This window comes from Rhinopithecus bieti, unplaced genomic scaffold, assembly GCF_001698545.2.
Source record: "Rhinopithecus bieti isolate Rb0 unplaced genomic scaffold, ASM169854v2 scaffold_11508, whole genome shotgun sequence".
In the NCBI taxonomy this organism is placed as follows: domain Eukaryota; kingdom Metazoa; phylum Chordata; class Mammalia; order Primates; family Cercopithecidae; genus Rhinopithecus; species Rhinopithecus bieti.
In genome coordinates, this window is record NW_016806932.1 from 1,814,744 (window position 1) to 1,830,064 (window position 15,321).

Below are 15,321 nucleotides of genomic sequence, written 5' to 3' on the forward strand. Positions count from 1 at the left end.
GGGCATTTAGCACCTACCAGAGAGTACACGGAGCTCCCACCATTTCCCTGCAGCAGGGCTGCTACCAACTATATTAAATACACTGGGAAGGAGTATGGGACTAGGGCTGGTTTACTGGAGAAGGAAACCAGTGAGAGAGGGAGGCCTACACCATAAGTTTCTTAGGAAAACAATGAACGCAGCGATTCTAACAGCCCCAACCCTTTATCCTGCAATAACCTATTTTTGTATCTATGTGCTGTACAGAATATTTCTTATTTTTTTAATTAAAATTCTTTTAAAATAATTTTTGAGATGGTTTTAGGAGAATTTTGTCAAATCTCTGAAGATAATTGGAGATGCCCAGAGGTGACCAGGGACTGAAATTTAGTCATTGTCAGAAGTTCTCGAAAGATGGAAATAGTCTGCTCTTGTTCTAAAGAAACAGCCAGGTTTTCATATGTGTAAGCGGTCAGCAGGCACTGTCTGACCTCTGTGCTGAAGGGGTCACTTCTCAGCTCTTCTCCACTGGGGACAGAGGGGAAGGGGATTGGACTCACTTTTTTTTAAAACCTCAGATAACAAGACATGGAATTGTGAAAGAGTAAGTGATTGTTTTAAAAACTGCAATTTTTTTTAAGGAGAGGGGTGCAAACCTGTCCATGGGTCTGATTTTTTTTTTTTTTTTTTTTTGGTCATAAACATTCTAAGAACTGAGCACCTGCCAGGCTCTCCTGTTGCCTTGCCATGTGCCCCATCCCTCCCCTGTGGCATGAGAGGGCCACACTGAGAACCCTGGGGATGGTCCAGCAGATGGTCAGACATGCAGGGGAACAAACCTTCTTGTTTCCATTCTGTGATGTCAAACCCAGCAGCATCACCCCCCTCCACCTGCAGGCAGCTCCTGTGTGTCCCGCCCTGCTCCTGCATGAAGAGCGCTGGGCACCTCTGCTTCTGGGGTGTTGTCCACTCCAACGGTTATCCTAATCCAAGATGATCCCTGCACAGACAATTGGAAGCTGGATTTTTGGAAATCTAGCATTTGCTTGAAAGAGAATCGCTGTTATTTACTGCCACCAGATAAGGATAATGAAAACAAGTCTGCTAACAATAGACTTGGTGTAATTGTTCTAATGCTAATAAGCAACTGCTGGGACACTTCCCATGGTAAATTCCTTTGTGGTTTTGGTGGTGTTATCACACATGGGCCTCACCAAGATGCCGGCCTGGAGAGAACACTCGCTGTGACTCTCCCGGGCTTCAGGAAATGCCCCCGACTTAGAAGCAGTTCTGGGCAAAAGCACACTTTCAGAGGAGGATTTGCTTTTCTTCACTGTGCTTTCACAAGAGAGGCCCCAGATCTGCGCTCTTAAAATCCTACATAAGGAGCCCGGAGGTTCTCCCCATGCTTAACATTGGGCTCGATTTCCTGCAGAGGAAAAGATGGCAGGTAGAGCCACGGGTGATTAAACAGTGATGCCAGACAGTGTGGGGCCAGCAGCATCTTTCCATTTGAAGGGTCTACATATACCACACAGACCACTTATACCTCAGCTGTCTTCCCACCCTACCCTGCTCTGGGGCTTGACCACATGGTCTGAGCCTTAGAGTCAGTTCCATGCACTAGGCGCTTGCACAGGCCAACATCAATCTCTTCTGTTGGCTCCAACTTTGGAATACACCCGAAGCCTTGCTTCTCCAAACAGCTCATTACGAAATAATGGCGCCTAACTAGGTGTCGCTTTACAGCAATGATGTATGACTGAAGGCCACCTCTACCATAAATGTAGCATCCTCAACTACATTCTTTTAAAAGTGTTGTTGGAAACCCATCATCATCCCTTGAGGGTGGATTTTTTTTTTTCTTTTTGGAGAAAGCCAAAGCCACTGGGCTCATGCCTGGTACGTGACATGGGTAATCAGTTTCAGGTTTCAAATCATGTGTTTTCACACACATGCGTTTGTCTTTTCCTTGTGTGTTTTCTTACTTGGTACAAACAGTTTGAACAATAACAGCCACAATTCACTGGTTAACTTAAATATATTAGGCAGGTGTTAAAATAAGGAGCAGCAATGTATGGACTACTTTGAAGGACAACAGTATTTGGATGTATAACATTCAACATATTCATTTTAAAGTAATGTTACTGCTATATCCTTAGGCATGGTAAGCTGAGGATATTGTGAGTGTTTGCGAACATACAGAGACCACCCTCACACGTAGAATCCTAGAATCCTACAGTTGGGAAAAAGAGGTCTTGCGGGACACCTGGACAGCTCCCCTCCAGTGTAGAACCTTCTGCCCCGTGGGTTCCACATTGCTCTTTGGGGGGCAGAGCATGGTACAGTGTACAAGAAACAAGCTCTCCAAGTCATCTCCCCCCGTACCTCCATCTCCTCATCTGGAAAAGGAGGGGAGTCATCCAGATGACCTTTAAAAGCATTTCCAGCTCAGTTACTTTGGCCAAGGCCAGTGGGGCTGTGCTGCCATAGTAGTTATAGGCTCTTGACTCCTCTCTCTTCTTTTTCATGTCTGCTGGTTTCTGCCTCTCCTCCTTTGCAACCTCATCTAGATATTTTTTGATCCTCTTCTCTCATGGGCCCATAACTTCTCAAGGCCATGTAAGCACCACTTGGCCATTCTTTCCCACTCGTTTTTTACTTTTCATTCTATTATTTCTTCCTGACTCCATTTTTTTTGTTGGTTTGTTTTCTTTTTTGTCTTTCTCCATTCCACTAGCTCAAATGCCTTTGGGGATAGAGACGGGGTAGAGAAAGAAATAAGAGTAAGCTAACTCTGTTCTCCCTAGCCCAGCAGTTCTGACCTCTGTCCAGTTGTCACCCACCCACAGCATTTCTCGACTCTGTCCCGCTTCCTGCCCAATCTCCACTTGTTCTATTTCTCAAGGTCTAACCCTCTCAGCTCGATGCCTGAGGTTGGGAAGGACAGTCTCCGCCCTTCTGAATGTTTCATTCTGTGACTCACCCTGATGTCCCACTGAGGCGCCTCTTGAATCTTCATGAAGCACAATGCCCTTCTCACTAGCTGTCCCTCTTCATTCAGCCCTGAAGATTAAGTGACCTGGTGCCAATTCGATGTACCTCTTGAGAGCCACAAGCTGCTTCTCCCGCCATCCTGCAACCTGCACGGAGTCACTCTGACATCCAGCAGCAATTCAGATAATGCCAAAGTTCTTTATAGAACACAGAGCATTGTCCAGACCCAGTTAGCACTGACTGTACAGCCTCATGACCAAAGCCAGGCCAGAGCCTCATGTGTAAGTGAGGAGGATCCAGCCAGCATGAAAAACGAAGGACGGTGATGACATCAGAAGCATTTCTGGGGTGTGGTATTGTTTTTGGACGTTTATGAGACTACTGAGACATATGCAATATTAAGTGGCTTGTGTCTGAGTAGGGAAAGATGATGACATATTTCCCAAAAGCAAATGTGGTTTAGAGGAAGGAGAAAGGCAGCATAGCTCTGGGAAAAAAAAAGTTTCCATTCCTGGCCTTTCTCCAGCACAATTGCGCACCTCGAGGTCTTTCTAGAAGTCAAACGTGTTTCCTCCTCAGGAACTGAAAGTATTTCTATCCAAGTGTGAGAGAGTTTGAGGGACTTTGATTTATTTTATTATCCATTGTGTTCTAAGCCATATTGTTTAATTTTCTGTCATCTTCTGGCTATATCTTTGATCACTTGGGGATTTAAAAAAAGAGCTCCTCTCATTTTATCCTCAAGAAAATATGAAGTATCATTTGCTTTACAGAGCAAATATCTCCATGTTATAGATATCTGTTGATTAGATTATTTCTCTACTGTATATACTTAGAAGTAATTTCATTCACATAAACATTTCATACTTCACATACATTTGTGGATAAATTTGCTTTTCATTCTATTCACATGCAAGAAAACTAAATAAACTGAATAAAATCATTTTATCATAATTGTCTTGCTGCTATTTTTTTCACTAACAGTGAAAACTTTTTGTTACTGAAGTATGACTGTAACATCATGAAGCTTCTCCCTTCATGGGGCCAAAAGGTGTGTTTTACTAGCTACACTAGGCTGTCATTATACAACAAGACTCCTGCTAGCCAATGAGGGCCCATGAGTTAGTGAAATCCGTGTTCCCAAGCTCATGAGGTAGAATGATGATGATTGAAATGTTATGTCTTTTGTTTTGTAAGTTGACGGGTTTATTTTCAGAATCTTTCTTTCAACTCAGCCTTAGTTAATCTCATGTTTCCACCTCTTTATGCTACTTTTCTATCCCATATACCCACTTGGGAGGCTTCCCGATCTCGCCCCATCTGGGAGAGCGGCAGCCACACCTTTTCCCTGGTAAAACGTCTTCTTTATTTGCACACTATGAAACAACCAGGAACCAAGGGTGCAAACAGGTCATCTCCTCATCCCGGTAAGATAGAAACAGGGTTGACTACTTCCCTCTTCTCTACCGAGACAGTCTTTCCTCCCTTCTAATTAAGGATTTTTAGAGGGGGTGTGTGCACATGTTCATGTGTGTTTCTATGATTGGGTTTGCAAACTAAAGAGAAAGGTCATCAGTGAAAGTTTGCACGTCATTTGCTTGTGCTGAGGCACGTGTGCAAGAAGGACTCGGCGTATGTACTGCAGATATTCTAATTGTATGAAAATTCATTGTGCTTTCATTTCTTGTGAACGTAATGGAATCTTGGAACATTAGTTCAACTCCATGTTTTACTTGGAAGTGCTTGGGGAGAGAGAAGCTTTCGGCTTAGGAAATGGTGTCGTTTTAGGTCCTAGCTTCTTTAAAAACAAAACAAAACCAGTGGATCTAATTTTGCAGACTAGACATTAGTGAATATAGCTCATTGTAATGGTGAGTGGCATTTACATTGGAGAGAAACAGCAGTAAACCCTGTTACCTGGGGAAAGGGCCTCTCCTTAATCTTTGCTCTTTGCAAGCATGCTGAAATCAGTGTTTCCTAATACTGGGACAATCCTCTCACCTCAAAGTGTTCCTATGTAATTGTGTTACATAATGGGAAATTGTAATAGGCAATTTGGTTCTGTAATTCAGTTTGCAAAGCATGCAAACATAAGATAACTAGGTTAAATGCAAATCGGCATTACACTAAGGTACCAAGATAGGGAAAAAAAAGATGCTCTGTCTATAACTTAGAAACAACATGAATTTTATTCCCCATGTGCCTCAAAATGTAGAGTTTATTAACGTTATTTATCCTCTAGTTTAATTTCATCACATACTGTGCATACATATACATTATCTGAGTATAAACCCACATGTATTCTTACTGCATATATTTACGATCTCTCATTTGTCATAAACAGGCTGTAAGTATAGCGTGTTACTTAGGAGTGAGTTGGATGTACTTATTTTTATCATACACAGTGTTTTCATAAATTGACCATTATATATAAGACACTACATCAAAATGTGCTTTGAATCTTTCAAAGCCTGTTATTGTTTTTAACTTTTGCAGGGTGGCAATTAGTTCATTATTTAGAGGTCAATTTTTCTGTTTTTAATGTATTCTCTTAAACAGTGATTGGTATGTACACCACAGCCAGGTATGTACAATTTCATTAAACAACCACTACTGGCCTTAATGATTTTAATAGTTTGGGGTGGTTTTTGTTTGTTTGTTTTCATTTTTGATACAGTATTTTTTCTAGTACAATGCATCATGGGCCTGGGTATGATTCAGTGAGATTTCTAAATCTTAAGATTTCAACACAATGTAGTACTTTCTGTTCATGCTGTAAAAAGTATTTCTGTACTTTAAATAAAGAATAAAATTTATGTGAGCTTGTATATGTTTTATCTGATCAACTTCTCTATGTTGATTACTATTTCATTAGGACTGGTTCCCATAGGTAGAGAGCAAGGATAAGCTTTTTCAAGGTGGCCCATAGACAACTGAAGCCACAGAGGCTAATTCACTGCTGCCTGGAAGGCCCCCGTCACCTGGAGACCTGCTGTACCTCAGGGCAGCCAGCCCAGGTCCCACACTGGTTCAGGAGAGAATTTTTTTTTTTTTTTTTTTTTTTTTTTTTTTTTTTTTTTTTTTTTTGAGACAGGGTCTCACTCTGTCGCCCAGGCTGGAGTGCAGTGGTGCAATCACAGTTCCCTGCAGCTTCAACCTCCTGGGCTCAAGGAATCCTTGTGCCTCAGCCTCCTGAGTAGCTAGGTCTACAGGTGCACACCACCATGCCTGGCTAAGCTGTGTATTTTTTATAGAGACAAGGTTTTGCCATGTTGCCCAAGCTGGTCTCAAACTCCCAGGTTCAAGCAATCTGCACTCCTCAGCTTCCCAGAGTGCTGGGATTATAGGTGCAAGCCACTGCACTCGGCCTGGAGAGACTCATTACAGGAGTCCAGGGTTCTCTAAGAAGCTTACTGTGTCCCCCTGACCTTCCTATGATCACAAAGGGGTGGTCTGGTGCAGGGAAGAAATGTGAGATTTGATCAGAGACCTGAGGGGAGTGTCCACCCAGGGTCATCTTGGGCCAGTCTCTCCTCTAGGGTCTCTGATATGGTTTGAAACTCTGTCCCCACCAAATCTTATGTTGAAATGTAATCCCCAGTGTTGGAGGTGGGGTCTGCTGGGAAGTGTTTGGGTCATGGGGGTGGATCCTTCATGAATGGATGAGCGCCATCCCCTGAGTGGTGAGTGAGTTCACACAAGGTCTGATTGCTTAAAAGTGTATGGCACCTCCCGCCCTCTCTTGCTCCTGCTCCTGCTGTGTGATGTGCAAGCTCCCTCTTTACCTTCTGCCAAGAGTAGAAGCTCCCTGAGGCCTCCCCAGAAGCTGAGCAGAAGTCAGCGCCATGCTTCTGTACAGCCTGCAAAACAGTGAGCAAATTAGACCTGTTTTCTTCACAAATGACCTAGTCTCGGGTATTTCTTTATACCCATGCAAGAATGGCTAACACAGTCTCCTTCTTGGTCAGTAACCAGAGACAAGAGGGCCTCCCTTCTCTGTTAGTGAGAGGATTAAAATAAATTACAGTGCTTGTCAAAGGCCCTCAGACAGTGTCTGCAGAATCTGGAGTCCTGCTCCAGGGTAGTCTACTCCTATTGGTTGATTGTGGCTCTAGTTTGAGGGTCACAATTCCTTCCGGATTTTGATCCAGCCCCAATCCTGACCTGCCGATTTCCTACCCAGAGGCCTCTACCCTGTCCCTAATGCTTAGCAATGATCATTGGCAAAGAAAACACAGTTCTCAATGAAAGCAATTCAGGGGGTTAAAGGAGGTAATCCTCCCATAACAGTGTCCTCGATGGCTGGGTGAGGCCAGCAAGGAAGGCCAGTCTTGGGGAGTGTTGGGGTGCAGGCCTCCAAAGCCGTCTCTCATCATCTGCCCTTGGTTTGCTTACAACTTAATAGACTGAGAATTTTAATCTTGCTACTTGCCCCGCCTTGAACAAAACGATTATCAAGCTCATATCCGTCCTCTCTCCCCCAGCACGGGTCCACACTGAATGACCTCTCTCATACATCCAGGAAGTCTAAGTCCCTAGCCAACACAAGTAAATACACCTCCAAGTGCCCTCACTTACCCGGATTTAAGGGTCACTTCTCTGAGTCTGCTCTCCTCCAGTAGTTAGACACAAGCTCTCAACACCCAGCTTCTTTTACTAGTTTTTTCTCATTATAGTTGTACAAACAATAGTATCCTACCTATAAATGATCCAAGATGAAGAAATCCTGACATAAATGTTATATTTTTTCTGTCAAATCTGAACACAGATTTGGCCACCTGAACACCTGAACACTTTCAGGCCTAGAAAAGGAGGAGAGAAGCAGCCAGGCACGGTGGTTCATACCTATAATCCTAGCACTTTGGGAGGCCGAGGCAGGCAGATCATGAGGTCAAGAGATCGAGACCATCCTGGCCAACATAGTGAAACCCCATCTCTACTAAGGATACAAAAATTAGCTGGGCGTGGTGGTGCATGCCTGTAGTCTCAGCTACTCGGGAGGTGAGGCAGGAGAATGCTTGAACCCAGGAGGCGTAGGTTGCAGTGAGCTGAGATCGTGCCATTGCACTCCAGCCTGGGCCACAGAGTTCAACTCCATCTCAAAAAAAAAAAAAAAAAAAAGAAGGAGGGAAGCATCTTGCCCTGGGAAAACAGTTGTGCCATGTGGATGATTAGACATCATGGAGAGACGGGATCAGCAGTTAATGAGCAGAGTGAGGCTCAAAGTTGATGTACAGGTGCATGCACATGGGAATGTGCCTATGTACCCACACTGCCCCCCTCACTCCCTGTTTCTCACAAGCCAGAAGACAGACTGGACCAGAAGCCATAAGCCCAGATTTTAGTTCTGGCTTTCTCACTGACCAGATGAGGGCTTTGGGCAAGTCAGTTCACCTTTCCAGACCCCAGGGAGTTGGACTAGACAAGGTCCACGTTCCGCAGCCCCACCCTGGCCCGCTCTAATAGCCCCTGGGTCTATGACTTAGCTGCAGAACGGGCCGTTTATGACTAGATTCATGACCTTGAGAGTCCTGAGCTGGTGGGACTCATCGGGGCTCTGTAGGGAAGAGAGGAATTATAGGAGATATATAGCTAAGACCAAGATGACCTACCTCAGGGTTCTCTCTCCTGATTATCTAAGTAGTAAAGTATTTCTTAAGACCAGAATGGAGTTGATTTTCTTAGGCAAGTTACCGGAAAAGAGAATTTCCCACATACTATGTGAATCACTGTGAAAGAGATATTGCTCCATTCTAGGAATTTAAAGTGCCATCACATATGTTGAGCATGGGCAGATCCTGCCTTCTGATCTCTGACTAAGAACTTCCATTCATTCCAGTGCTCAATGAACTCGCACATTTTCCCATTACCCCTTTCATTAAAAAATCATTTTTTAAGTAGAATTGCTTTTCTCCTTGAACTCTTCACCAAGGTTGATTCGATATCCATTTAGGAGTGGCTCCTAACTTATTGTTAACCTATTAGTGGAAGCAATAAAAAATACTGGAAGATGAGGGCTATTTAAATGAGAAATATCTCTGTAAAATCCCCCAGGGCTGGTGGGATGGAGAAGTGGTTCTGACAGCAGCTCTGTTGAAGGTTTCAGACTATCAGGTTTGGCAACAATGTTTTGTTAGTAGCAGTTAATCAGCGAATCCCATTACTTAATAAGGTTATCACTTTGAGCAAAAGCCGCAAATTACACTTTCTTTCTCTCCAGGCTGAAGACAACATCCTTAACATTTTACATTTATAAGTAATATCTCTTTAGCAGAAACAGGGTAAACAGAAGCACATGGGAAATGTCTTTTGTGTGTAATTCAGGATGATATTTTTCATTCAGAAATTTCAAAGCCATGTAAGCCTGCCCCCCTGCCAAACTCCTCCGTTATTTGGTGCTGGTTTGGACTGTATATCCTAAAGAGGTAGGAAAACACACCTTTTTTCATCGTGAGCTTCAGGAGATACCCTGTCATGGCCACCAAGAGTAAATTCACAGGCTTGTAAAAGCCTAACTCAAGTTACCCTAGGTGGCTCTGCTCATCAGCCTTGTCCAGTGATTTAGTGATGGGGGGAGGGCCCCTCTCTTTTAACAAAACCATCTCCATTAACCCCTGTGATTCTCACTTGCCGTTTCGTCATGGAATAGTCTATGAATTTTGTCTCAACACTCTCTCACCCCTCCCCGCTCCACCCCTTGACTCATGTTTGTGTTTAAATTCCATAGCATCAGTGGCCAAATTTCCTCTGCGTGAGTTTATGCATATTCACCTATCCCTTTCCCCGTGGGGCCCAGGAACCTCCGTGAAGTCTCAGGTTTTGCTGAGCTCGTTGGCATCAGCCTTGACCTCCCACCACGATGGACTATTGTCCCATGTGGCATAATGTTGAGAGTGTCATGCAGTGGACAGGAAGTGCTGTGGGAGCTCCTTGCAGTCCAGGAGTTGGGTGGAGGGAGTCGGGGTGGGGGCGACGGGCAAGGGAAGCTGCTCCCTTGGTGAAAAATACAGGACAGGAGGTTCTTGGGAGAAAGGCATCTGGAAACCAGGAGGGTATGCAAGGGAGGCTTTCTAGCCGACATCACCTCCAGAGGGGCAGGGCTGTGTCTGAGCACATCCCCTGCACTCACAGCTGCGTGACCCTGCAGACCTGCTCTTCCATCTCCATCATCTCTCCAGTTCAGCAGTTGTTGCCTTTATTTTTTCTTTTTGGCTCAGAAAGCTGCAGAGGGGAGGAACTTGAGGGTATTTTTTTTTTTCTGGCATGTTTTCTGTGTGCATGTACTGTCTCTACCTCATTCCAGTTGTTGATGACATTTTCCTTCCCGCCCTTTCTCTCCCCTCACCCCACCCCTCTCGCCCACCCCTCCCATGCACTTTCCAGTCCGTAGCATTTTTTTAGAGCTGCATATAATTTCCCCAGGGAGAGACTCTGTGTTTTCTGGCTGACTTATTCTTTATATATTCCCAAACACTTTTCCCCTTTCGGTTGCACCTCTGCATCCTTCCTCCACTTGGCTCTTGAAGCGTTTTTTTCTTGGTGTTTTATTTCTTCCCCTTGCCTCCTCCACTCCCGCCCCCAGTGAGAACATCTCTGTGCATGTCTTACAGCCTTACATTTTCCACCAAAAAACACATTTCCAAGGGGCCTTAGTGACTTGTGAAAATTCCTTCCAAACCTGTCTCCTGGAAACAGGATGGCAGATGAAAGATTTCTTCATTAAAATTAGACACTTTAAAGAGGCATCCAGTAAAAGCTCTGAAAATCCCCAGTGGGTCTTTGTCTGCATCGTGCTGGTGTGGAAGCTAGCGGGGAGGCCAGGGCATCAGGGAAGGGCTGGGACAAAGGGCTCCGGAGTTCCATTACCCCCATTTGATGACACAGAATCTCTCCCGCGGGTGGGGAGCTTTGAGCCTGATGGGTTGTTCACTGGCTTTCTACCCCGTGGCTCACACTACCATTGCTGTTTGCAACAGCTCATGTTGAGGTGCCTAGAGGTCCTCGTGACCCACCCTTTTTGGAGAATGAGTATGATTTACGACTTGAAAAGCTGGTCAAGCCTCTAGACCTCATTCCAAGCTGTGATTTCTCATTTGGACTTCTAATATTTGATTATGCAGCTGGGCGGCGTCCCCTCTAAAAAGCAGCTTTCGTGATATGAGCCAGCTCCCCGTTAGGGGTTTTAACCGGACCAGCAGAGTGCAATCGGAGCTTGCAGGAAAATCCTGGGCAGGGCCTTAGGAAACTCAGGGCCTGGGAAAGCGGTTTTCCAACTCTGGCTGAAAGCATAGGAGAAGGAAGACCAAGGCCGCACCCTCCTGGGGGCCAGGCCAGGCACTGGGTGCTTCAGGCATAACATCTGACTGATTTCTCAGTGACCCTGCACTGTGCGCACCTGACGGGGAAGGTGAGTGCGTGAGGACAGCTCAGGCACCCCTGAGGGGCTGGCAGGAGCTCCTGTGTGGGAGGCCTGGGTGCTTCCATGAGGACAGAGGCTGGGCAGTCCAGCCTTGAGAGGACTTGATTCTCCTTAGTGTGGTTGATGAGAATGGAGGGAAGACTAATCCCATTTCCAATGGGTTTGGGTCCTCAAAGAAGAGGCCACCATGGCCACTCCAACTGAGCAATTCCAGGCTCTGCTCTTCCTGACTCGCAAGTGACAGTCCTGCCAGACACTCTCAGGTGCCTCTGCCCCGTCACAGCTGAGAGCCACCGAGGGGGAAAGCACACCTGGCCTGATGGCCTTCAAGAATTGCACCCAAAAGTTGTTCTGAAACCCCCTGACACCTCAGCCTCCCACCCTCGCACATTTTTGGAGGTTTCTGCTGAGTAACTTCACAGACTGGGCCTCTGTTTCCTCATCTGTAAAACAAAGGTGTTGAATGAGACCTGGCTTTTGAAGTTGTGTTCTGAGGGTCCCTGAGGGTTGGGGGGACAGACCAGGCCTCAGCCTCCTGCTCCCTGTCATCTAGAACTGCTCCACTTTGATCTACTTCATATGTTGGAGTGTATGATTATGTTTGAAGAAAGGAATCCACTGTTGTAAAAATTGTCTTGGAAGCCAGTGGTTTTTGGGGTCCCTTTCAGATCTGTCATTCTGTCCTTCCAATAATCCCATATCACCTGCAGGTGATATGAATGTCATCATTCACCATTATTTTCCTTCTACTTTGGCTGCCCTCCATACTTTTTAATTGTTCAGGGACAAGTCATTTCTTTGTGGGCTCTGAGTGCTGCCCTGTAAATTCAATTTATCCAGAGTCATTATCATCATCATCATCATCATCATCATCATCACCGGCTAAACTCGTTTTATTATCCAGAGAGTACAGGCAAGGTGAGTGTAGAATTACCTAGACACAGCCAGGTGCAGTGGCTCACACCTGTAATCCCAGCACTTTGGGAGACTGAGGCAGGCGGATCATGAGGTCAGGAGTTCGAGACTAGCCTGGCCAACATAGTGAAACCCCATCTCTACTAAAAATACAAAAAAAAAAAAAAATTAGCTTGGCGTGCTAGCAGGTGCCTGTAGTCCCAGCTACTTGGGAGGCTGAGGCAGGAGAATCTCTTGAATCCGTGAGGCAGAGGTTGCAGTGAGCCGAGATCGCACCACTGCACTCCAGCCTGGGTGACAAAGTGAGACTCTGTCTCAAAAAATTAAAAAAAAAGAATTATCTAGATACTCCTGCCCTTGTTTCAAACTGGCAGGGCACAGAATAAATATATTATCACTTCCTTTTATTCCCCAGCAAGAGGATGGACCTTCAAGATCTGTGCAGAACCCCAAAATATCTGTTTCTTATTAATCACCTCCACAAAAGGTCATAAGACTCCCTGAGATGGGTGGGCTATTAGTAGCCCAGACTTGGCCAATTTTGCCTTTCACTGTTATCCACAGAAAGTAAATTGAATTTACAGGGCAGTACACAGAGCCCACAAAGAAATGACTTTTTGTCCTTGAACAATTAAAAAGTATGGAGGGCAGCCAAAGTAGAAGGAAAATAATGGTGAATGATGACATTCGTATTCCAGAAAATTAAATATATTTATTTATAAGAGTGAGGAGGTCCCAAATGGTCACTAGAAAGCTGATTACTTTCACTAAGAAACAAGCCCTACCAAGAGAATCCTGAAAGAAGGAACTTTGCAGCCAGGGAGACCAGTGTTCAGACTCTATTTTATCTTCCAAGTCCCATGACTTTGGGCAAGTGACATCCTCTCTAAGCCTTAGCTTGTTCACCTGAAACACGAACATAATAATCAGTAGTAGCTTTCATAAGTGAGAACGGAAGAAGACAACAGACAAGAGCCCCCAACCGTTTCTTCCTTTCTCCAACTCCCAGTGTCACTGAGGACTCACCAGTTCCAGGAGTCTGGGCCAGTGGGACAAACAGAATGTTCTCTATCCGGTGATTAGAGACTAGGTAAGTTCCCAGGAAGGATGAGAGAAGTCACCAGGAAAGGGCGAGGCAGGGTGATACGGTTTGGCTCTATCCCCACCCAAATCTCATCTTGAATTGTAGCTCCCACAATTCCCACATGTTGTGGGAGGGACCCGGTGGTAGGTAATCGAATCATGGGGGTGGGTCTTTCCCGTGCTGTTCTCATGAGAGTGAATAAGTCTCATGAGATCTGATGGTTTTATAAAGAAGAGTTTCCCTGCACAAGCTCTCTCTTTTTGCCTGCCACCATCCCGGTAAGATATGACTTGCTCCTCCTTGCCTTCCATCATGATTGTGAGGTCTCCCCAGCCATGTGGAACTGTAAGTCCATTAAACCTCTTTCCTTTACAAATTATGTCTCGGATATGTCTTTATCAGCAGTGTGAAAACGAACTCATTCACAGGGCTTCCCTTTCTGGATCAAGATTCAGGCCAGCTTTCCCTTCTGAACTGGTCCTCACTTGGTTACTCAGTTAACCTCCTGCCCAGATTCACACATCTAAGAGGAAGTAGAGTAGGCTAGGCCACCCTCCAGCCTACTGCACATGGGACTGGATAGGACAAGGAGAGGAAAGAAAGACAAAATGTCTTTCACTGAGACTACCTTACTCCTGTAGTGAGGTGTATGGGGTGCACAACTTAGAGTTGCGCCTAGCCCTAAAAAATTGGAGTCACTGTGACAAAGATAATATTTTAGTATCTCTTATAACTTTTCTTTTATAATCCTCTTGCTATGATCTGCCTCATTCACAGGATCCCGTAGTAGTCAGTTCCCAGTAATGAACACAGCAGGAAGCCCAAGCATGGGGATTTCCGAGCCAGACTATAAGAATTTGATTCCTGACCCTGTTACTTCCTAGCTGTGAGTCTTTGGACAAGTTATTCCACATCTTTGCATCCTCACTTGTAAAACAGGGGTGCTAGTAGTAGGCTTATCTCATAGGATTGTTCTAAGCATTTAATGAGGTCATGCATGTCTAATATCTGTCACAGAATAAGCATTTGTAACTTGTATTAGTCATGATAAGTAAAGCAAGCTAGTGTAACAACCCAAAATACCAAGGGCTTAACATAATACTTGTGTTTCATTTATACCACAGCCCGATGTGGGTCCAAGGGTTCTCCTTGAAGAAGAGACACAGGGATCTAGTCTCTTGTAACATTACAATCCTCAACATGTGTCCTCTGCAGTTGCCATGGGAGGAAAAGAGAGAAGAAGGATTGCGCAGAGGGAATTATACCAAGCCTGCAAACTGCATACATCACTCTATCTGCATTGACCCAAACCCCATCTAAGTACAAGGGAAGCTGAAAAATATAATTGTCTTCCTGGGTATGCAGGCAGAAAAAAACAGGATTGGTGAGCATCTCGTCATCTCTGCCATTGTACATATGAAGTTTAGCTGATAATAGTGCTGTTATGGTTACCATCTATAGGAATGGACATGGAGGGTGGGGTAAATTAATGCACAGGCAAACCTAAACTTCAGACGAGGAAACTCAAGGTTAAGGAAAGGATACATTCTCCTTCTTCTTCACTTCCTTCACCTTTTGCCTGACCAGCCCTCCTGGGAGCAGGTGGGCCGGGATGAGGCTGCTTTGAGTCTCACCTCCACTGGACATTCCTACTTACCTTCTGGCAGAGGAGCTCCTGGCTATCAAGAGATCTAAAAGGCAGTTGGCAGAGGGACAAGGGAAAAACCTGGAGACTAGATTATTTAAATGAGTTGATCACTTCCCAAATCAGTGACCACTAGCTTCACTGATGACCTGCATAATGTTCAGCTCTGCCCCTGGTGATCACAGATGGAGAAGGGGTCAAACCTAGGGAGTTACATGGATCCTGATGACAGTCAGATGGTTAGAAGTCCCTTCGCCATTATTTTTCTAATTTAATGCCAAT